This window comes from Anomaloglossus baeobatrachus, chromosome 12 (genome assembly GCF_048569485.1).
Source record: "Anomaloglossus baeobatrachus isolate aAnoBae1 chromosome 12, aAnoBae1.hap1, whole genome shotgun sequence".
NCBI lineage: Eukaryota > Metazoa > Chordata > Amphibia > Anura > Aromobatidae > Anomaloglossus > Anomaloglossus baeobatrachus.
Window position 1 is genome coordinate 46065467 of NC_134364.1, and position 25558 is coordinate 46091024.

The window sequence follows — 25558 nt, forward strand, 5'->3', positions numbered from 1 at the left end:
AGCAGATAAGTTCCCTGCTGGGATTATATGCTATTATTTTACATCATCGGTATATTGGTATCTAATATCATCTTTTTTAACTGTGCATGAACATACATATGTACAGTGATAATTGGCTACTACTGCATGAGGAGCATACTTAAGAACTGTGTATGGATTCCCAAATTTGATGCAAAAAATATATTATACAGTAGTTAATCTTGCTTTTTCTTCCCTTATTTAAGGATAAGCTGCATCAGGGTTACCAATCTGTCTAGGTAACCATATATGATAATGACCTATTGACTATTTTGCACTTCCACTCTTGGTGGTGGGTTTTCTTGCGACTTGCGGGTCGGAGGGACAGCTTAGGGACAGCCGACGAGGAGCGGGGGTACCCAATACCTTAAGGTGCACCTCCGCTGGTAGGTAGCAAAAAGGGAGGGAGAGGCCATCCCCTATATATCCCTAAGGACAATAGGCTACTCACATGTCCAATTAAAAGGACTGGAGCCATGCTACCTAGTGCTCACCTATAAACGCTGAGATAACTAGTGCCCCTTTCCTCACTAGCTGGTTTTGTACCCTTCTTGTCCTCCCACTCACTTCACGTGATCAGTAAACTACTTTTGATAATATAAGAGTTATTATGCTCTGTATCTTTGAGCATTTTTTAATATTTTACCTTAATAAATATTGATTTTAGGAGTATTTTTTCTGTTGGGTTTTTCTGCATGAACACTCCTAGTCTTATTGTGTTTGGTTGTACATTGACTATGGGTCTATGAGGCTTTAAGCTCCTGTTGGGAGACCCATGGATTGTCCGGACTGGAAACTATACCCATCGAAAATTGGCCTAAAGCTAGACCAGGCAATCTGAAACGGCCAAATTTATCAGTTTCATATTTGAAGAGTGGCGTGGGGCGGTAGTCATGGGCGAGGTGCTTTTCTCTCAAGCTCCGGCACGCTACATAAAAGATGGGGTACTGGCTGAGTGTGTGGATCGATGTCTTGGGAGCAGTACGCTCGTGTAGGCCGCATGCTGCTCTGATGGATTCAACTGGCCAGGACCAGAATAACCCATTCTAAAAGAGAGATCACCAGTTCAATAAAAACAACATAATAGTTTTACTTAAGTCATTTGCTAACAACTACGTACACAAGACAGCGGGTACACAACTTCTTGTACATTTCCTTCAGACACTTTCTTTACTTCCAGCTTGGTTGTTCTTGTTCCTACGGATCTGGTTTGTTTGACTACCACCCAACCTAGCACCATGAACCAGCTTGTGAAAGTCACTTTGCCTTCCCATGGTTTTGTGTCCAATTCATAAAGGAGAGAGTTCACCAATATGGCTGGAGTCAAGCGTCAACCCTTTCAAAACACTTAGGGAACTCCCATCTGGGACACTCCATCTCATGTTCTAGTCTTTTTTGGCCAGTTACCTATACAAGCCATAAGCTACTCGGGGCCTTACTGCTAGACGTCCTTTCTCTGAACCCTTCCAAATAGGTCACTCCGTACTGTGGACAGTGTTTGAACTGAACAGTGTCCTTCAAGCTGGGTCTCTATGTCTTAAGGGTGCTTTACACGCTACGACATCGCTAGCGATCTCGTTAGCGATGTGCTACGCCAGATCACAGATACGATTTGCCAAGATCACACATAGGTCGTTTTTATAGCGTCGGACACATGTGCGATCTCAGCAAATCGTATCTGCGATCTGGCGTGTCACATCGCTAACGAGATCGCTAGCGATGTCGCAGAGTGTAAAGCACCCTTTAGCTTGTACACTGGGATCACTCCATCTTTGTCCCGGTCTCCTTTTTCCTTCGCACAAGAGGTCACCCATTGCATGGTGCCTTGACCATCATTCAGACCACAGGTCTGGATCTGTCACTCGCTGGCCCCTATCTGATGTTCCACAGAGAACAGTCACTTAACTTGCATTCTAGCCCCTCCCACTATGGGCTAGTCCCAATTTCTGACCCTACTGTCAGCATAACACAAAACACACATACATTACAATCCCAATGGCACATTACATCTACAATGATGCAAGACATAATTCACATTACAACAACGCAATTAGTGTCTTCAGGGAATAATGCGACCACACGTAAAGTATTTGGTGCAGAATTTTCTGCACTATTTTGGCATCTCTTGGCAGGAAAAATGCAGCAGCAAAAATGTTCCGAAAATTCTTCCCATACATTAGTTTGCGTGAAATCTGCAGCAAAAACTCTGAAAGAATTGACAACTGCAGATTTAAGTCTGCAAAGAGAAAATACTCAGTGTTCAGGATTGTTATGGACTTTGCCGGCATCAGGAAAACCTTTAGGTTTAGTGACAAATCTGCACTGAAAACTGCATAAGAAAACGAGAAATCTGCAACGTGTGCACGCAGGCTTAAACACGGATTTTTTTTTATGCCAGTAATGGTCATGAATGCTATATCGCAGAAGGGCACAAGTGTTTTTCCAGCATTTGTGAGCGGTTGTGGAGGCTCGTTCTTTTTTCCGCTTGCATTATACAAGACTGTTCATGCTCACGTGTTAACAAGACTTGACCTCTGCTGTCAGCGCTGCACATAGCGGACATGACCAAACTACACCGACAGCGTAATCATTTCATTATCTATTCTAAATGAGACTTCAGCACCTGCTCACAGTGCAAATCAGGAGTTTGTCCACATTTCCCATACCCTTCTATTCAGACAAATGTGCACGGTGTATGTAAGTAACGAGCGGACAGCACTGCGCCCCTCCCCACATTACACAGGGATGCAAAATGGGGGGTATGAACATGCATTCCAATCCAAATACTGATTCTTCTGTTTTCTTATGCCCCAATTAAAAAAAAACCCTCTAATTTTAACCATCATTTATGGATGTTGTCCAAAACGCGTGAAGTTACATACAAGCGAAATGAACAAGAAAAATTATTATACACTGGAACCTTGGATTACGAGAACAATCCGCTCTGGGACTGTGCTTGTAAACCAAGTTACTCATCTAGCAAAGCAAGATTTCCCATAGGAGATAATGCAAGCTCAGACAATTCGTGCCACAATTTGTTCAATGTCCCATCCTGGTCCCCTATTGTGCCATTCCACACACGTACACACATTCTCACCTTACCTTCCGTTCCATCGCCGGTCTCCTGGATCTTGTAGTTCGCCGGTACAGGCTGTGTATCAGGTAACCAACTCGATGATGGAGGAACTTCCGCTGCCAGAGCACTGACGTCAAAGGCATGAGCCGCTTGCCTCTGATTGGTGAGCGCGCTGCCTTTGAGAAGCGGCTGACAGAGGAAGTTCCGCCATCGTCGCAATTGTTACCTGATACACATCCTGTACTGGCGAACTACAAGAACCAGGAGGCCGGCGATGGAACGGAAGGTAAGGTGAGCATATTGTGTGTGTGCGTGCTAGTTTTTGCGCGTTTGTGTGGACTGCAAAGTGGGTTAGAGCGCGGTGAAAGTACGGAACCGGAAGTGTGTGCGGTGAGTATTTGCTCATATGGCAAAGCTTGCTCGGAAACTGAGTTACAAATTTACAGTAAGCTTTGCTCGTATAGCGAAATACTCGCAAACCAGGTTACTCATAAACAGAGGTTCCACTGTTTATAAAAAACATTCATTCTGCAACTTGATTGGAAATTGAATCTTGCGCCATTTCCTTTTCTCTTCACACTTGTCTTGCTCCCTATTCTCTAAAGCCTTGTGCGCATGCTGCATTTTTATTTTTGGTGTATAGAAGGCCTGCAGATCTTTGGGAAGCATCCAGCAGTCGCCCCCCCATCATGTTCAATCTCCTTGGTATCCTGATTCGACCCGTGGAAGTTCGGTTTGGCGGGTTCAGCCGGACTTTTGATACAGTTCGGTTTGGGACCCGGACTTGACTTGAACCCCAATGGAAGTCACTAATTGGGCAGTTCCTGCCTCCACCCACATGCGGCCAGCCATAAACAGATCACTTTTGGGGGCATTTTTTGGGGGGGTACACCCCAGCGTGAGCCGATCAAAACAGTGCAAACTGCTCAAACTGGGCTGAGCACCAAGTGTACCCGAGCACAGTGACACATGTATCAGTGGTGTTCATTCGTAAAGCTCCTGAACTCTGTTTTTTTTGTAGTCTGTGTTTGGTCCAAACTTCGAACCTCTAGTTCTTCGCTCATCTCTAATCTGGATGAAATCTTTCTTCTTGCTCTTCACTAACAGCACCAAGGTTTTCAGGAAAGTCGTCCAAATGGGAATGTAAAAAATGTAACTTGAGATGTGTGATGAATTTGAAGGGTCTGAAACGTTTCAGCATGTTCTCCACGATGGACTTAAATTTTGGATCTTTGGTGTTGCCTAGAAATTTCTTCATGACTTCTTTAAAGGGAACCCGTCAGGTGTAATATGCACCCAGAGCCACGAGCATTTCTGGGTGCATATTGCTAATCCCTGCCTAATCGTCCCTGTATACACTAGCATAGATAAAGAGATCTTTATAAAAAGTATTTCTAAAGATCCTTTATAATACACTAATGAGCGAGGGGACTAGTCGCAAGTACATTAGTTCCTGTGCTCATTCAGCTCTCTTAGCATGTTAGCACGTCCACAAGCACGTGCTAACATGCTATTCAATGGCCAGCGTCATCAGCGGTGATGCATGCACAATGTTTGTTATCACCGCATCAGACGCCGGGCAGTGCACATGATCAGAGGTCCTGGCACGTCTGGTCATGTGCACTATGAAGCCGGGTGTACGTGTCTTGGCTTCAGAGAGGTCTACCGGAAATGCCCAGACTTCTGATCATGCACACTGATTGGCGTCAGAGGTGGCGACAGCAGACACAGGTACACGCGTCACTGCTGATGGCGCTAGGCAAGGGGCTACTATGCTAAGAGGGCAGACTATTTGGGAGAACTCATTAGCATATCATAAAGGATCTTTAGAAATACTTTTTCTAAAGATCCCTTTATCTATGCTAGTGTATACAGAGACAGTTAGGCAGGGATTAGCAATATGCACCAAGAACTGCTTGTGAGAGGTTCCCTTTAAGAGAACTCCAAGCCATTTGCTCAGCAGCTTCCATGTTTATTTCAAACGCGTCGTCTTTCATGAGTTTCCGGATATCCATAAAAATGCCTCCTTCAGTTTTGCTTCGGACAGGCCCTTGGTACACAGGTACTTAAGTCTGTCCTTCTTTCGGTAGAGCTTTCACAAACTTATTCATCCGTCCAAGCTTAAAAGTGGAGTGGTGGCAGGAGAACTTCAGTGGGATCAACTCAACTTTCCGCAACTATGCTCTTCAGTTGAGGTTCCACAGATGTTCTCATTGGACAACTTTTTTGGTTTCAATGACGAGTCCTATCCTGGCTGTCCCACACAAAAAGTATGGGGAATTTGTGTATTTTCCTTGCTGCCCAAGCAGCAAAGACAGAACTTTCAGATGACCATATCTTGACCATCCTTAATCCTTCTACAGTAGTTAAGTTTCTTGAGACTACAAAGTCTACATTCTCATTGCTTTCCTTCAAGTGCACAGAATGATGCCCTATAGGCACTGAAGAATAAGGCTATGGAGTCTGTGTTTGTGAAAAAATTGTATGTGATGGAATTTTTTGGATATTTTTACTGAGTTCACCAATCAAAAAAAAAAAAGTCTATAAAAATCACCTCTTCCTTTTAAAACAATTTTACCCTTGCAGACCTGAGTTATTGAGCCATTTACCATCCATGAGTAAAACAAGCTATACAGGTCATAGTGGGTTGTTTTGTTTTTTTTTTTTTGCAACGCCGCAATAATATTGTTACTTGCCACGGCCGTTTATGATACAAGAAGAATAGTAACATGAGAACTCTGTACATGTATGCTAAAGAAAAATACATTATATACACACTTACATTATTTTTCCATGACGTGTCTTTTTGAATAAACATTTGCATTCCTCACAAATCAACAATTCTGGAGCTTATTTTCTTAGAACCACTGTTCCTCAGTTGTTCCTCCTGGAAACGCATGAATAAATAGACCGCCAATATAGCAAGTTCTTCTCCTTCGATATATATGCAGACAATAACCTATCAATGCTGCCAGCGTCTGCTTTAGGTAGGGGAACACCCCTTTGAATTTGGGATAGTAGCCCCCAGATACTTTTCCAGGAAGAATAACAAAGGTGTTGTGCAACACAGTTTAATTTACCAAGTGCTCCAGAATTGTTATTTAAATAAGGAATGCAAGTACCATAATTACTAAAAATAGACATTTTAGATGACAAAAATCAATGACAAATAAATGTCTGGTATAATTGATCATGATATGAGTAGATGGCAGTCTGCCAAGTTGTTCTAATGTACTATATTAATGCAATTAAAAAGGTCATCTAGGTAGAAAATAATATCTTTAAATGGTAAAATAATGAACTTCAATTAAATTAAATTTCCCTTGAGAAAGGTGGCGAAACGCACGTTGGGAGCACCACCCCTGGGGTCCCTTGTATGTATTACTACTCATATGTTGACATACAATGATGGCTTTGAATTTAATACTCTTTCTAATACACTATACAAGGTTATACCATAGTGGGCACACTTTTATTCCTTGTATGGTCTAACTGCACTGGCAATAATATATATATATTTTTTGTTTAACAAACCTGATGTGTGTGTATATATAATATTTTTAATTCTTGTCTTTTGAAAAAAAAAATGTATATATTGCAAAAAAAATAAAGAAAAGGAAAAGTTATTATTTATTAAAAAAATAACTTTTTTTAATATGTAATAACTTATTTTTTTGGAAATTCATATTTTTTTTTTTCAAAAAACAAATTAAAATTATATATATATATATATATATATATATATATATATATATATATATATATATATATATACATATACATATATGTATATATATATATATATATATATATATATATATATATATATATATATATATATATATATATATATATATATATATATATATATATATATATATATATATATATATATATTTATTTATTTACACACACACACACAGTAGATCAGAAATCTCAGACTTTGCTGGCTTCATTATAGGCATGCAGATTTCTTAAAAAAAGACATCAAGAAATGCACAGTGTGCACAGGCCCTAAAAATTCAGTTTCCGAGTGGTCACCTGTGGCTGAGACCTCCAGCTCCTTATTTCCCGATGCAATCAATTTAAGGGATTATTCACACGTCAGTATTTTTGCATCGGTGTTTGCTTGAAGAGAGGGAAACTGTGTCCAGTGATTCATCCATCTTGAGACTCTATAGCCGTCTCAGGATGATGCTTTGTAGAATGGGGGGGAGCACTAAGGGGGTAAACTCTGGCAGAGAAAACAGGGTATATTGATTTTCGGGAAATGTAGTCTAGAGGCAATGAGGGAGAGATGCATAAATGAAAAGTTACAATCTGCTTTGAGGGACTCATTAACATAGACAGATTGTTTTTTTTGGGGGGGGGATTATACTATGCTGTCACACTGCCTACTATTGGGCAAATTTAGAAAATCCTGAAACCCCTATATATCTTATATTCCATATGGAACAGAATGGGTCACATCAGTCAAAAGTTGGATCATGATCTGAAGACCGACAGACCTGCTCTGTATTTTTAAGGCCTCTTTCACAGGTTCGTGAAAATCATGCACGTTTTTCACGGACGTGTCAAAGGTGCGTATTGCCCTCTGTGAGCCGTGTTTATGGCACACGTGTGTTCTCCGTGTGTTATCCGCAATAACACACGGAGAACGGGAACTTTCTACTCACCTGTCCCTGGCGTCGCTGTCCGTGGTGCTGATCTCCGGTCCTGCTGACTCCCCGCTGCTGCTGCTTCAGTGAAGTGAATATGCAATGAGCATAATGAGCGGGGGTCAGAAGCAAGTGACAGCTGAGGCAGAGACAGCAGGGGAAGGAGAAGGGGAGTAAAGTTTTGTTATTTTTTTCTCAGACACGCGTGTTTTCTCCGGTGCGTGTCGCATGGATCACCTCTGTGTGGTCCGTTTGCGTTCCGTGTGACACCCGTGATGCCAGAGAAAAACTGACATGTCTACATGTGGAGCACATGGACACATGGTCCATGGCAGAACACGCACGTGTGCGCAGACTCATTGATTTTAATGGGTCTACGTGTGCCCGTGTCTCCGGTACGTGAGGAAACGAACCAAAACACGTACCGGAGACAAGGATGTGTGAAAGAGGCTATAGACATAGTATTTAACAGTGAAGGAAACAAGTTGTGTAACAGCGGAGAGATGAATAATACGTTTAGTCATCGGAATAAATCTGAAGAGTTAGTGTAATAATCCACCTTGAACGCGTCGCATTCCATGAGATAAGCCGAGAAAAGGAGTGACTGAGGAGCGGGCCAGCGGCAGCAACCCTGACGGAGAAGCTAGGCCGGACACACAAGACGTCAGGTATATGAAGACGCGACTGACAATCTACAGCTAGAAAGCTCGCATTTGTACAAAAATACCAACAAAGCATGTCAAGGTCAGGAGACAACGCACGCTCAGTGCAGAGAGTGGCCCTATAAAGAGCTTGAGCGCTCAGTGATAACGAAAATCTGTGTTGGCCACATGGTGACCAGATTGAATGATGCATCACCCAACGGTGGAAATCAGCCGAAATCCCAAGATAAAAGGTAAAAATAAATCCTGAAAGTGTGTGGGTTAATTAGAGGCAAGAGTGCTCAGTCATCTCCATTACTCACAGAAAGGCATATTTAGCAATATTAGACAATTTTTTTAGCCCATTTGGACCGGCAGATCCAGGCCGTTATATGACTGACGATCAACTATGTACATGAGCCAATCAGGGCTGACGAAACAGCGATGGGGACAGAACGATCACTAATATGATGGACGTGTTACCAAACAGAACAATAGGATAAAGAGCTGCACACCAGTCACAATGTATAGGGGAATGATGAAAAGCAAAACTGCTATGGGAATACTAGACTGAAAAATACAATGAACTATCTGAAAAAGTGAAAAAACATGAAAAATGGAATATGCATAACTGCTATGAATAATAGGAATATAAGATGTTTAGCCATAGTATTGATCAATGCAATAGAACCCCAAAACCAACGCCAAGGTAATCTCTAGTTTTGGAGTCCCTAGCCTACATGTAACCTCACCTGCAGTTAAAAAACTTGCTCTGTATGGGAAGCAAAGGAGCAAGCTATATATGTGAAGTGAAACAAATGGCTGTGGGTGGGGCAGGGTTCTCTTAGGCTACTTTCACACATCCGGCTTGAGCTCTGCGGCTCAATCCGGCTGTGCAAGCTATGCAACGGATGCGGTGAAAACACCGCATCCTTTGCATAAGTTTTTCCTTTGCGGCCAGTCCGGTTTTTGCCGCTTGCGGCATGCTACTGAGCATGCGCAGTGGCAAAAACTGCATGCGGCGGCCGTCTGCGGTTATTGCCGCATCGCGCCGCATCCGGCCGCCATAGGCATGCATTGAAAAATGCGCCGCATCGGCCGAATGCGGCGCGATGCGTTTTTTTTTGCCGCACGAAAAAACGTGCCAGGCAACGTTCCATCCGGCCGCCGGCTAAATCTGCCGCATGCGGCAAAAACCGGACGGAACGCAAGGCCATGCGGCACAATGCGGAACTAATTAAAGTCTATGCAGGAAAATCGCAACCGGCAGCAAAAAAAAAAAAAAAAAACGGTTGCGATTTTCCTGCAAAGTGCCGGATTGTGCCGCATAGCAAAAACCGGAGGTGTGAAAGCAGCCTTATAGTCCCATTATTCACAGAAGTTATGCATGTTTCATTTTTCATGTTTTTTCAAATACAGTGCAACCTTTGTTAACGCGAACAATCCGCTCTGGGACTGTGCTTGTTAACCAAGTTACTCGTTCAGCAAAGCAAGATTTCCCATAGGAAATAATGCAATGGAGACAATTCGTTCCACAATTTGTTAAATGTCCCATCCTGGTCCACTATTGTGTCATTCCACACATGCACAAACACACACAAGCACGCACATATGCTCACCTTACCTTCAGTTCCATCGCCGGCCTCCTGGGTCTTGTAGTTCGGCGCAAAGATTCCTCCCTCGTCGCGATGTACCGGGGAACTACAAGAACCATGAGACTGGCGATGGAATGGAAGGTAAGGTGAGCATAATACTGTATGTGTATGCGTGTGTGTGTGTGTGTGTGTGTGTGTGTGTGTGTGTGTGTGTGTGTGTGTGTGTGTGTGTGTGTGTGTGTGTGTGTGTGTGCTTGTGTGGACTGCAAGAGTTGGTTAGAGCGCGGTAGATGTACGGAACCGGAAGTGTGTGCGGTGAGTATTTGCTCGTACAGCAAAGCTTTCTCGTAAACCGAGTTACAAATTTACAGAAAGCTTTGCTATTATAGCGAAATACTCATTAACTGGGTTACTCATTAAGCGAGGTTCTACTGTAGTTCATGGGCAGCATGGTGGCTCAGTGGTTAGCACTGCAGTCTTATGGTGGCTCAGTGGTTAGCACTGCAGTCTTGCAGCGCTGGGGTCCTGGGTTCAAATCCCACCAAGGACACCATCTGCAAAGAGTTTGTATGTTCTCCCCATGTTTGTGTGGGTTTCCTCCCACACTCCAAAGACATACTCTCAGGGAACCTAGATTGTGAGCCCCAATGGGGACAGTGTTGTAATTGTATGTAAAGCGCTGTGGAATTTTGTATTTTTCAGTCTAGTATTCCCATAGCAGTTTTGCTTTTCATCATTCCCCTATACATTGTGACTGGTGTGCAACTCTTTATCCTATTGTATAGTTATGTTTTTGAGTCTTGCACCATGTTCACACCATTGGTGTTCCAGACGTCCATTCTTTAATTAGTGTTCCCAAACAGAACACATTATTGGTAACACATCACCTGCTAAAACAGAGCAATATGCTGCCGGTAAGGATAAGGCCGCATGGTGCAGACACGGTGAGGTGACATCACTATTGAAGTCTTGGCCGCATAATTTTTTTAAAGGGAATCTGTCAGCAGGTTCTTGTTACCTCATCTGTTGTAGGGAAAGAGATCCTGAATCCAACGATGTATCACTTAGATTACTGGGTGCAGCCGATTTGTCACAATCAGAATTTTTAGATTTCACCATGTAACAGTGTTGCGAGAGCTGCCCCAGCCCACACCAGGCTCTCTATGGAGATTGTACAATGACAGTGAGGTACTAATACGGGGAGGGGTGCAATGATAAGGGTCCTCCTGCTTAAACAAATATAGGAAATAAACAACAGATCGGACTTTGACAATACAGGTATCCCTAAATTCTGTGTTTAAACCCTTACAGCATGCTGGCTTCAGATTACATAGCAAAATCCTGCTGCCAGATTCCCTTTTACGAGATTATGCAGCAATTGGGGTTAGGTAGAGTTTCGGCTACATGTGTTAAGCACATACGGTGGCCAGTTGGGGGACAATTTTGCTTTATAATTGTGTCGCTGTTGCATAGGTGTTACTTTAGTTGTAATGTTCCTGAAGAGACATTTGCTTTAAAAACGCAATGGGTCTAAAAGATGCTGTGTGCATATACCCAAATTCTGACTCTGATGATAAAGAAACTGCTGAAAAAACTTTTCCTGGACATAGGAGTCTAAGGCTATGTTCATACGTTGCGTTTTTGCTGCACTTTTTTCATGCGTTTTAGGCTATGTGCACACGTTGCGTACAAGCCCTGCAGAAATTTCTGCAGCGATCTGAAGAGCATATGTGCGCTTTAGATCGCTGCAGAAATGTCCGTAGTGAGCGCCGATTCCATGCGCTCTGCCTGCAGCTCCTGCCATAGACAGAGCAGGAGCTGCCGGCAAAGCGCAGGAAAGAAGTGACATGTCACTTCTTTTTGCGCAGCGCTTCGGCAGTAGCCGAAGCGCTGCGCTCTTAAACGCCACGTGCGCACGGCCCCTGCACAATCTCCATAGACTGTGCAGGGGACGCAGGACGCATGCAGTTACGCTGCGCTACAAAGCGCAGCGTAACTGCATGTTTTTACGCAACGTCCGCACATAGCCTTAGGCCAACTAAAAACTGCTTTTTACGGTACCAGCAATAGCTAGGAGATTTCAGAAATCGCAAAACGCACTTTTTCTTTCCTGACTGAAATGGAAAACTTTTTGGTTTAGGTTATGAAAATAAAGTTGCTGCAAAGCTGAAATATTTATTATTTAATGAACACAGAAAGGTCAGATTTTGGCAAGACAAAAGTTGTCGCCTTGTCATATAATGCACCCAATCCTCGTTTACATCCTCACCTGTGCGCACTAAATGATTGGTTAATTAGTGGGTGTGTATAAAAAGAAACCCAGCACCCCAGACCTTCAGTTGAACTGCAACTTGACCTCTGACAACATGTTAAAAATCCACCCTGCGACCAAAGCCTTGATTATCAAGAGACTGAAGACCAGATCCACTGCAGAGGTGGCTGGAACCTTTAATGCGTCTCAGCATCAAGTACAAAGAATTAAAAAAAAGATTTGAAGAGACTGGAGAGGTTTTTGACAAGGCCAGGTCCGACAGACTCCGCAAGACAACTGCTCAGGAGGAACGTTTGTTGGTTAGAAAACCCAAAGCCAGCACCTCTTCCACTGCAGCAGAGCTCCATAAGGCCTAGTCACCCAAGTCCCTGTGTCAACTAGAAAAGTTTGTAGGATTCTGTGTCGAAATGGCCTCCATGGTCGAATCAGTGCCCAGAAGCCAGCACTAAATAAAAGGCAATTAAAAACCCGTGTGGCATTTGCCAAGTCCCACAGCCTGCTAAAGAGATGGACGCTGGAAGAGTGGCAGAAGGTGGATTTCTCTGATGAATCTTCAGTTGAATTACACCACAGTCGTCGCAAATACTGCAGGAGACCTACTGGAGCCCGTATGGATCCAGAAAACAGTTAAGTTTGGTGGTGGAAAGATCATGGTCTGGGGCTACATTCAGTATGGGGGTGTGCGAAACATTTGCAAGGTGGAAGGCAATATTAATAGCCTAAAATATCAAGAAGTATTAGCTACCTCTTACATTCCCAATCATAAAAGGGGTTAAATTCAGCAGCAGGATGGTGCTCCATCTCATACATCCATCTCTACAACAAAGTTCCTCCTGGCAAAGAAGATCAAGGTGCTCAAGGACTGGCCAGCCCAGTCACCAAACATGATCATTGAGCATGTTTGGGGTAGGAAGAAAGAGGAAGCTTGGAAGACAAAACCAAAGAATCTAGATGAACTCTGGAAGGCATGTAAGACGGCATTCTTTACTATTCCTGATGACTTCATCAATAAATTGTATGAATCATTGTTGAACCACATGGATGCAGTCCTTCAAGCTCATGGAAGTCACACAAAATATTAAATATGGCTCTAATAGCACCACAACTTCATTCACCAATGTTATGCAACATATCTTTATATTAGAAGTTAATTATTTGAATTTCACATTACTTTCTGTGTGCGACAAAACTTTTGTCTTGCCAAAATCTGACCTTTCTGTGTTCATTAAATTAACAATATTTCAGCTTTCCAGTAACTTTATTATCATAACCTAAACCAAATTTGGGAGGGTTTCAGCTTTCAAAAGAGTAATTTATAAAACCAATGGATGAATTTAAAGTCAGGTTATAAGCTTTTATTTACATAACATGGATAAACGACAGAACTTCTGTCAGGGACAGTACATATTAGTGATGGGGGGGGTGGCTCCGATGCTTGCCATCACTAATCTAGGACTTAGTAGCAGCTGTAGACTGTTATTAACCCCTTATTAGCCTGAATGCCACCGCACCAGAACGAGCCGGGTCCAGTGCCAGAATTGGCGCTTCTTTTCTATTCTATATGTTCTATCTATTCTAGATATCAATTATCCTATCTTTTTTTGTTTCTCCTTTAAAAATAGGCATTTTTATATTACATTTCTAGGCTCTCTGGGACAAGGTGCGGCTTTGGTTGCAAACTGCAGCGTGCGCATATAGCCCTACTTGTCCGGTGGTAAAGCTTTGCGCTATTCTATCCGAGACCTTACCTAATACAGAGGACAGCGACTAGATCTGGAGAAGACCTGATATTAATAATCTGGTCACGTTAGCGGAAGATACACATACATACACCTAGGGGGAAGGAGACTGTGCTGCTGTCAAGTTCCTTCCACTTAGATACGGTCAGATGCACAGAATATTCCTCAGCTCATCTGAGGACAGGAAAGTCACAAGCAGGCGGGGGAGCAATGATCAACTCGGATGACACGTTTCATCTAACCTGAGTGACATAGGGAAAAAAATACACCTAGAAAGAGAATAAAAGAATAGAACAGAATCTCATCCTTGTTCTATGCTGCCCATAAAAAGCCGGAAGGAGTATCCTCGTAGCTATGAAGCCGAGGCGGTGTTATGGAGGCATCTTTCTCTCTATGTAACCATAACTGGATCAGAACATCACGGATCAGGCTGGAGATTACAACAAGTAATCAACCCAAAAGCTCCGACTCTCCAGTATAGATGTGGTGCAGCTATTTATACACCGCACTCTTTAGAACCGCGCGTTCCAATGACTCACCACAAAAATGCAAAATGTAACCAGTTTTTAATTATAGACAATCCGATTATAGGCGTGAATTTGATAGAGGCAATAAAAACTTACATAATTTTCCAGCCAAAAATTACACACATCAACAGTTCAGGTCTGCAACAAATACACCGAAACAGCCAATATACGATGACCAGTGACAGTTTATATTATTTATTATTATTCTGCAAAGATATTCCTAGTGTTAGAGGGGTTGCCCAAATATATTCACGTTGCGTGAACCACGAGCAGCACGGATCAGAAAAAAAAAAAACGTTTTATAGGCCCCGCAATCCACCGGGGATTTTGTATTTCAGTCAGAAGCAAGTCTCTGTAGGCTTCATCTCACCATGCTTCACTTGACTGTCAGATCTCTCTCTAATCATACACATAGGGAAAGACCTGTCAATCTAGGAGAATCTATCCAAGCCTTGTACTAGTAATCTTTAAGTGATGAGCGGGCACTACCATGCTCGGTACTCGTAACTAGTGATGAGCAGGCACTACCATGCTCGGGTGCTCAGTACTCATAACTAGTGATGAGCGGGCACTACCATGCTCGGGTGCTCAGTACTCATGACTAGTGATGAGCGAGCACTACCATGCTCAGGTGCTCTGTACTCGTAACCAGTGATGAGCGGGCACTACCATGCTCAGGTGCTCAGTGCTCGTAACTAGTGATGAGCAGACACTACCATGCTCAGGTGCTCAGTACTCGTAACTAGTGATGAGCGAGCACTACCATGCTCAGGTGCTCAGTACTCGTAACTAGTGATGAGCGAGCACTACCATGCTCAGGTGCTCAGTACTCGTAACTAGTGATGAGCGGGCACTACCATGCTCAGGTGCTCTGTACTCGTAACCAGTGATGAGCGAGCACTACCATGCTCAGGTGCTCAGTGCTCGTAACTAGTGATGAGCGAGCACTACCATGCTCAGGTGCTCAGTACTCGTAACTAGTGATGAGCGGGCACTACCATGCTCAGGTGCTCAGTACTCGTAACTAGTGATGAGCGGGCACTACCATGCTCGGGTGCTCAGTACTCGTAACTAGTGATGAGCGGGCACTACCATGCTCGGGTGCTCAGTACTCGTAACTAGTGATGAGTGAGCACTACCATGCTCGGGTGCTCAGTACTCGTAACTAGTGATGAGCGGGCACTACCATGCTCGGGTGCTCAGTACTCGTAACTAGTGATGAGTGAGCACTACCATGCTCGGGTGCTCTGTACTCGTAACTAGTGATGAGCGGGCACTACCATGCTCGGGTGCTCAGTACTCGTAACTAGTGATGAGTGAGCACTACCATGCTCGGGTGCTCAGTACTCGTAACTAGTGATGAGTGAGCACTACCATGCTCAGGTGCTCAGTGCTCGTAACTAGTGATGAGCGGGCACTACCATGCTAGGAGAATCTACCCAAGCCTTGTACTAGTAATCTTTAGTGATGAGCGGGCACTACCATGCTCAGTACTCGTAACTAGTGATGAGTGAGCACTACTATTCCCAGGTGCTCGGTATTTGGAACAAGCAGTTGGACACTTGGATGGGATTGAGTATAATGGCAGCCAATGGGAAACTCGAGCATTTTCTGGAACAATGCTCAAGTCTCCCTTTGACTTCCATTATACTTGGGTACTTAAGTCGCATCCATCTGCTTGCTACGAGTACAGTAGTGCTCGCTCATCATCCTAGTCACATCTTCCTTGCCAACAATTAAAAAAAAAAGTATGTCTTCTCTGAAATGCAGCAAAATTTCAATATAAAACATACACAGCTGCAATATTGGAGCCAGCGTACTATTCCTGCTGCCCTTGAACCAATGACAGGTCCCTCTAACAGGGCATACGGTGGTAATTAGAGAAGTGATACACCTATAGGCAATAACCCCTTCCCCACCTATAACTTAAAGTGTAGAGAAACACTGAGCCCTCTACGCCTTAGGTCCTCTACGCCTTAGGTCCTCTACGCCTTAGGTCCTCTACGCCTTAGGTCCTCTACGCCTTAGGTCCTCTACGCCTTAGGTCCTCTACGCCTTAGGTCCTCTACGCCTTAGGTCCTCTACGCCTTAGGTCCTCTACGCCTTAGGTCCTCTACGCCTTAGGTCCTCTACGCCTTAGGTCCTCTACGCCTTAGGTCCTCTACGCCTTAGGTCCTCTACGCCTTAGGTCCTCTACGCCTTAGGTCCTCTACGCCTTAGGTCCTCTACGCCTTAGGTCCTCTACGCCTTAGGTCCTCTACGCCTTAGGTCCTCTACGCCTTAGGTCCTCTACGCCTTAGGTCCTCTACGCCTTAGGTCCTCTACGCCTTAGGTCCTCTACGCCTTAGGTCCTCTACGCCTTAGGTCCTCTACGCCTTAGGTCCTCTACGCCTTAGGTCCTCTACGCCTTAGGTCCTCTACGCCTTAGGTCCCTTGCCATTATACACACCTTCAGCTTTCTTGCATTGACAACAGCTTCCCCCTTGCATTAGTCCTTGATTCTGGGGGCTTCCCGCAGTGACTCTACAATCAGATGATCTCTAGGGAATTACCATTTAGCAAAAGCGATTCCAATAAACTACACTGGAATACCAAAGAACAAAACAGCAAAAGCATAAAAAAAAAACCCCACAAAGTACAGAAAAAGGTGGCCGCTTACAAATGTAAAACTGGAATTGCAACTATATATGCACATAAACGTAACGTCTAAATGTATCGAATACCGGGTCTGTATCATTTGTGCCTTGTGATAACCATGAACTATAATAACTCAAGGGTAGTCGCCCTTTTATGAAATCACCATGTAAATGACTGAGCGCTAAAACATCTAACAAACTCCTGAAAAACAAAGAAATCAGGCCAAGTGCACAAATGTACAATTGAGCCAGACTGGCCTTTTGGATGCCCATCTTGATGACTAGATGCCCCAAATGCTTATAGAGGCGCCACCAGAAGAAATGTCCACCATTTGATGAAAATGTTGATCTCACTAGTTTAGCTAACTTTTCAAAAAGCTGGCTGAGATTATTGTAAAAAAGGTGCAAAGTGACAAAATTTTTGTGCAAAATTAATTGTGGCCATAGACTTTGCACCTTATATCAGGCGAATTCACTCATGATGGATGACCTTGAAGAATGCCATTGAAATCGGACTTATACCGTGCAGTATGCATTTTATGGTGGTCTTTCTTCTAGGTTAGTGCAGTCTGATGAGCAGTTTTCTCCAACATACCGTATGTCATCAAACACATCACCATGCACCGGCACAGACTCCAAACAGGAGACCTCATGTGCTACCAAACAACCCTGTGCAAGAGGTCAAAAGGAGGCCATAAACCATAGATTACCGTCAGCAATACAAACATTCAGTGGACTGCCATCTCTCTCTAGGGAAGGTTTTATCTCTAATGATGAGTGAGCACTACTATGCTCAGTACTCGTAATTAATGATAATCAGGCACTACCATGCTCGATACTAGTGATGAGCGGGCACTACCATGTTCAAGTACTCTGTACTCGTAACTAGTGATGAGCGGGCACTACCATGCTCGGGTGCTCGGTACTCCTAACTAGTGATGAGCGGGCACTACCATGCTCAGGTGCTCAGTACTCGTAACTAGTGATGAGCGGACATTACCATGCTCGGGTGCTCAGTACTCGTAATGAACAGTCGGACGGGCTCAACATGTACTTGAGTATAATGGAAGAGCTTCTGGAAAAATGCTTGAGTTTTGCAATGACAAATTATACTTGTTATGCGAGTTGAGTCCATCCGAGCATTTGACTGCTTGTTACGAGTACAGAGCACCCGAGCATGGTAGTGCCCGCTCATCACTAGTTACGAGTACAGAGCACCCGAGCATGGTAGTGCCCGCTCATCACTAGTTACGAGTACTGAACAACCGAGCATGGTAGTGCCCGCTCATCACTAGTTACGAGTACAGAGCACCTGAGCATGGTAGTGCCCGCTCATCACTAGTTACGAGTACAGAGCACCTGAGCATGGTAGTGCCCCGCTCATCACTAGTTACGAGTACTGAGCACCTGAGCATGGTAGTGCCCGCTCATCACTAGTTACGAGTACAGAGCACCTGAGCATGGTAGTGCCCACTCATCACTAGTTACAAGTACTGAGCACCTGAGCATGGTAGTGCCCGCTCATCACTAGTTACGAGTACAGAGCACCCGAGCATGGTAGTGCCCGCTCATCACTAGTTACGAGTACAGAGCACCCGAGCATGGTAGTGCCCGCTCATCACTAGTTACCAGTACTGAGCACCCGAGCATGGTAGTGCCCGCTCATCACTAGTTACGAGTACAGAGCACCCGAGCATGGTAGTGCCCACTCATTACTAGTTATGAGTACTGAGCACCCGAGCATGGTAGTGCCCACTCATCACTAGTTACTAGTACCAAGCACCTGAGCATGGTAGTGCCCACTCATCACTAGTTACTAGTACTGAGCACCCAAGCATGGTAGTGCCCACTCATTACTAGTTACGAGTACTGAACATCCGAGCATGGTAGTGCCCACTCATTACTAGTTACGAGTACTGAGCACCCGAGCATGGTAGTGCTCGCTCATCATTACTGTAGTTATGTGTACTGAGCACCTGAGCATGGTAGTGCTCACTCATCACTAGTTACGAGTACCAAGCACCTGAGCATGGTAGTGCTCGCTCATCACTAGTTACAAGTACTGAGCACCTGAGCATGGTAGTGCCCGCTCATCACTAGTTACAAGTACTGAGCACCTGAGCATGGTAGTGCCCACTCATTACTAGTTACGAGTACTGAGCACCCGAGCATGGTAGTGCTCACTCATCACTAGTTACGAGTACCAAGCACCTGAGCATGGTAGTGCTCGCTCATCACTAGTTACGAGTACCAAGCACCTGAGCATGGTAGTGCTCGCTCATCACTAGTTACGAGTGCAGAGCACCTGAGCATGGTAGTGCCCGCTCATCACTAGTTACGAGTACAGAGCACCTGAGCATGGTAGTGCCCGCTCATCACTAGTTACGAGTGCAGAGCACCTGAGCATGGTAATGCCCGCTCATCACTAGTTACGAGTGCAGAGCACCTGAGCATGGTAGTGCCCGCTCATCACTAGTTACGAGTGCAGAGCACCTGAGCATGGTAATGCCCGCTCACTATTTATCTCCCATAAAAACAAATGGATTGGACATGTTGAAATCCAGCTACCTGATCCTTCTTTACCCCCCAACATCGGTCACTGGAGAAGAGTCAGGATAACTCCATACTCATTAGATGAATTTGGCCAAAACAAGATGTTTTCGACAGGAGTGGCCATCCATAAAATTAAACAAGATTAACTAAATAATAGATGTGAGACAAGAGGAAAGAAGAGGAGGAGTTGTCTCAGAGAAGAGACAGACACAATCATTTCTACATAAAACACACAGATGTGTAAATAGTTAATGTATGTCCATACAGACAAGGAGCATACTATGTGTACCCCTTTTCACATGTAAAGCACCATGGAATAAATGGTGCTATAATAATAAATAATAATAATGTATATGAAAATGCAGATAAATCATTGTAGGATCCTGTGGCAGGACAGGTAATAGGCCTGACATTTAATCCTTGTACTGCTGCTCCCTGCAGACCTTACATGTCCCCAGACAGGCGACATAATGCCAACATGCTGCCCATAACGGCCTCTAGGACCACCTAACCTCTATAGAAGCTGCTGGCGGATAGGAAGGCTCCGATGACAGGGGGAGTTGCTATGGCAACAGCAGACCCTCACCCTCCCTTCAAACTCTGCTAAACTGATAGGCAGTCAGCCAGATCGCTTCCTCTCGACAATCCCACTGCTGTGGCAGAATGCAAACGCAACCTCTGCCAGCAATGACAATCAGGTCACGGCTCGATTGTTCCTGGTCTTCTGCTATTGTTCTCCACGGTTTTTGTTTTTTTTTGTTGTTTTTTTTTTTTGGGGGGGGGGGGGTCGTTTGATTTTGTGATTTTGGCACAGGCACATTGCTTGCTGCAACCTACCCCGGATGACGCAGAGGGGCACAATGTCTCATGCAATGGGGCGAATTCCCACTCCGCGCAAGGGTGTAACTATAATTGGTGCAGGGGTTGCACTCACACCCGGGCCCGGAAGCCTAAGAGGTCCGAAGGTCACTTTTGGCTGATATCAAAAGATCAGTGCTATTAACGACATTCATTCGAGTGGGGATGTTTTAGATGAATGGGACACGTGCAGAATATTTTCCGACAATATCCACGTGACATGAGAACATGTCCTAACAGTAGGGGCACATAGAGGGCAATGTAGTGTAGACACAGTCCTATCGCATGTTATTACTGAGTGTCACCAAATTGACGGGGCATCTAAATTCTAATTTCACATATCCAACATTCACGGGCAACATATGAACCTCCACATCCTGGCCTCACGCGCCAATCCGGCCATCCTGCCTTGTACACGGATCCTGAATTGCGAATGTATGAAACTGGCTGAAAGAAGAAATCTACTTTGTGTGAAAGATCTCCAGAAATGAGGGATACAAATGAGGCTATTGTTCACACATAGCGTTTTTTGCTACGTTCCTTGCAGCATTTTTTCATGAGTTTTATGCAAATTATACTCTTTTTTTTTTTAACACAGTACCAACAAAAGCTGTGAGAATTCACAAATCTCATGCACACACTGGCTTTTCTTTTTTCTGACTGAAATGGAAAACCACTGCGTTTCTGAAAGCAGCAGCGTGTCAATTCTTGCAGTAATGAGAAATAGCGAAAAAGCTGCAACAATGCAACCGTTGCATTTTTGCTGCTTTTGTGGTGAATGAAACTAATTTTATTAAGCACGTACTGTAGAAAAGCGACACCAAAAAACGCAGCAACAAAAAAATAAATAAAAAAAGCACAACAAAAAAAGCAGCAAAAACAAAAAAGCACAACAGAAAAAGCAGCGAAAAACAAAAACAGTACAGCAAAAAAAAGCAAAAACAAAAAAAAGCAGCAAAACTAAAAAAGCAAAACAAAAAGGCAGCAAAAACAAAAAAGCAAAGCAAAAAAAAGCAACAAAAAAAAGCACAACAAAAAACCAAAACATAACAAAAAGCTAAGCAAAAACTGCTTTTTAACTAGCAAGAGTGCAGGTTTTACCTGCAGCAAAAACACATTGTGTGTTAACATAGCCTTAGGCCGGTTTCACACATCCGGTTTTTCGCCGGTTTGCCGGATCCGGCGCTCTCCCGTACAGACAATACAGTACAGTGACAGCGCTGTAACTTCCGGGTCACATGCGCCAGTCACATGACAGCACGTGACCGGCGCTTGTTGCGCTGTCACTGTACTGTAGTCACTGTATGGGAGAGCGCCGGATCCGGCAAACCGGCAAAAAGCCGGATGTGTGAAAAAGGCCTAACTGGGACATGACCATTTTCAAATGTTGAAATTTTGACAGGTGTCTAGTTCGCACCAGAATATGTGGTCCCAGGGATTCAGAGGGCGGCCAAATGATTTTAGTCTCCCAGAAAACAGAACTTCATTAATGGAAACAGCGAATATCTACCCCTGAAAATACAGATACAGATATTTACTCATATATTGATGAGTATAACATGGGTACAATTTCTGCGATTATCTACTACAGACACAGATCACTCAAATTGGGGGCAGATTTAGCTGTCCGTAATACATGGTCCGTGTATGAACGATGTATGTACCGGCCGTTAAGTCTCCTAGCACGATCTCAGAGTCAGGATACCAATGAGGCCATCTAGTCCAGGTCAGGAGACCTGTGGTCAGTCCGTGCATCGTGGACCATATTTAATGGATATCTGAATTGGATTAGCAGATCCGTGCTTCACAGTCATATTATATCAGCGATCTACGGACTGGACTCCTGACCTCAACTTTACCTTCATAGGTAAATGAGGATGTGGAGTTTAAGTTGGGAGGCCCTCAGCCGGTCCGAACTACATCTAACGTGACTGACAAAGAATCATAAATCCTCAGTTTCCGTGATCAGTCTCAGGGGTGGACACACCACAGAGCCCCAAAAATTAAGGGGGTCCAGTGTGTCCACCACCATATCAAGTAGAATTATGGAAAGGGTCCATACACTGTTCCTTGCACCGGGGTCCTATTCTGTCTGTGTCCACCTCTGATCAGTCCTGCAGTAGGACTGGGATTTATATAACACTCTTACTAATGGTAATACCACAGTCTTCAGAAATGGAGGACCTAAAAAGTAGAAAAAGCTTGTGCTCTGTGGATTTTTTATACAGGGAAATCCAAGACAGTGTGTAGGGTTGTCGTAGGCAGATAGTGATCATAGCCGGGGGTTAGGGAAGGGTTTTAACACAAGAGAAATTTATCACTTCTGTGAAAACCTGATTATCTTGTCTGTACCAGTGAAAAAGCAAGCAAAAGGCAAGATCCCGAAAGATACCAAGGGGTAGAATATTGTTACTGCAGAGATTACACAGGGACAGATGGTCACTTGCCCCTATCTACTGATAACAGCATTCTGCACTACAAACTCTACAATTTGGGTTATTTTACATTCATTGTGTAGGGGAGCAGTGATCACGTTTGCCCTATTGATCCCATAGAAGTAAATTCGGGATCAAGGGGGGAGGGTCTCATACATTTATCAAAAAACAACCCAAAAATTCCCAATGACCTTGAATGAGTCTTACATGAGAGATATATATTATATATATATTTTATACACACATATATATATATATTATACACACATATACACACTGTATAATCATCCAAAGTGAGGCCTTACTGGCAATGCCTGACAGATGAATGGATGGTCAATGGATTGGACATATGGATGGAGAGTTTTGCATAGACCCATGGGGAGTATAGTTATACATACAAATTTAGATGCACGTCCAGCCACAAAGCAGCCTCACAATTTCCACCACCAGGGAATATCTACACAGCCACAGAAGCATAAAAAATAATAATAATAATAATAATAATAATAATAATAATAATAAATAAAAAATAAAAAAAAAAAAACACACAACAGCTCAGTCTGGATGGTGAATGTCACCTTGTCTATAGACTTTACATGCATTTGGCATTTCTACTTATCACTTTAATTGGCCTCTTATCAAACTGTGCAGATGGGCTTTGATAAGTACCAGAGGGGCAGCAGTCATAAAATTGGGATGATACTTTGTTTTAATAAATTGAACATTGGGGGGAGGGGCAAAACCAAAATTACAGATGAATCTGGCGGTCGGCAAAATTGTCCCAGATCTGTAAAATATGACTCCACTGTGTAAGTAATGATTGGCACTGCCAAGTCCGATATGCCCACATTCAGGGGGTAAATACTGCTTTGTACAACGCAACACTAGACATAAATTCTACAACTACAGCAAGGCCATAGTCCAGAACAATACACCATGTAGCCACCCTGTACATGGCAGCAGAGACCCCCATTGTGAGTGCTGCTCCCATCCCACTGCACTCTCCGACAATAAACCCCAGCCCTGCACCTTCTGCCATGAGCTCTCTGCACCCTCAGCCCCTGTACCCTTAAACCTCCTGCACCCCTTGCTCCTGCATCCTCAGTCTCTGCACCCCTGCCAATGTAACCTCAGCCCTGCACCCTCTGCCCTGCACCCCAGCCCTTACCTGCACCCCACCCCCTGCCCGGCCCTTTCTGCCTTGCACCCCACCCCCTGCCCTGCACCCCAGCCCTTACCTGCACTGCACCCCCTGCCCTGCCCCCTCTGCCCTGCACCCCAGCCCTTACCTGCACTGCACCCCCTGCCCTGCCCCCTCTGCCCTGCACCCCAGCCCTTACCTGCACTGCACCCCCTGCCCTTTCTGCCTTACACCCCAGCCCCTGTCCTTACCTGCGCTGCTCCATGCTTCACATGGCATAGGCTCCGGGATCTTCGGAAACTCTTGCCTCCGCTGTGCAGATCGCAGGTGACATCATCCTCTTTGGTCTGATAGGACACAATTGGAAATCTCTGTGTGCCTGTGCGCAGGGGCAGCTGATAACGCGCAGAGGATTCTGGGAGCTGTAGTTCCGGGAGTCTGCTGTCTGCTTCCAAACAAAACGTTTCTGAACTACAACCCCCACAATAGATCCGGAGCTGCTCTGCTTCCCTGTGTGCGGCTCTTATCTGCAGGCGAAGAATAGGATTGCCTGCTGACAATAGGAGGAGTGCGGCTCTGCAGCACAAAGCTCAGCGTGCGAGACTGTCACCTAGTGGACACTATTGGGGATGCACCCCCTGTAAAACATGGGGGAGGTGATCAATCATCATGTATATAATATATTATACACTGACCAAGAATATAAACGAAATGATTTTGTTTTTGCTCCTAATTTTCATGAACTCAAAGATCTAAGACTTTTTCTATGTACAAAAGGCCTTTCTCTCAAATATTGTTCACACATTAGTCTAAATCTGTGTTAGTGATCACTTCTCCTTTGCGGAGATTGTCCATCTACCTCACAGGTGTGGCATACCAAGATGCTGATTACACAGCATGATCATTGCACAGGTGTGCCTTAGGCTGGCCACAATAAAAGGCCACTCTAAATGTGCAGTTTTACAGTATTGGGAGGGACAGGGAGGTCATAAAACCAGTCAGAATCTGGTGTGACCACCCTTTGCCAGTCTGTTATTTGCCCTCACAGTAAAAACGAGGATTCATCTGTGAAGAGAACATCTCTCCAACATGCCATGCGCTATCGAATGTGAGAATTTGGCCACTCAAGTTGGTTATGACAATGAACTTCAGTCAGGTGGAGACCCCCGATGAGGATGACGAGCAGCAGATGAGCTTCCCTGAGATGGTGTCTGACAATTTGTACAGAAACTCTTTGGTTTTGCACTGATTGTTGCAGCTATTGTCCGGGTGGCCGGTCTCAGACAATCTTGGAGGTGAAGGTGCTGGATGTGGAGGTCCAGGGCCGATGTGGTTACACCTGATCTGCGGTTGTGAGGCCGGTTGAATGTACTGCCAAAGTAAAGGCCACGTCTCACTAAGCGACATCG

At 44.3% G+C, this 25558-nt stretch overlaps 1 protein-coding gene across 5 annotated transcripts in view; it reads right to left on the minus strand.

Annotated features, from left to right (window-relative positions):
- DAAM1 (dishevelled associated activator of morphogenesis 1) overlaps positions 1-24545 on the minus strand; it is a 317520-nt gene extending 292975 nt beyond the window's left edge. For 3 of the 5 annotated variants that reach the window (XM_075330205.1, XM_075330206.1, XM_075330203.1), the window contains exon 1: positions 24401-24545. The gene's annotated coding sequence lies outside the window, so the exon portion shown is untranslated. The remainder of the gene's footprint in view (positions 1-24400) is intronic. The other 2 variants (XM_075330209.1, XM_075330208.1) reach the window with 1 other exon arrangement.
- Between the last annotated feature and the right edge of the window lie 1013 nt (positions 24546-25558).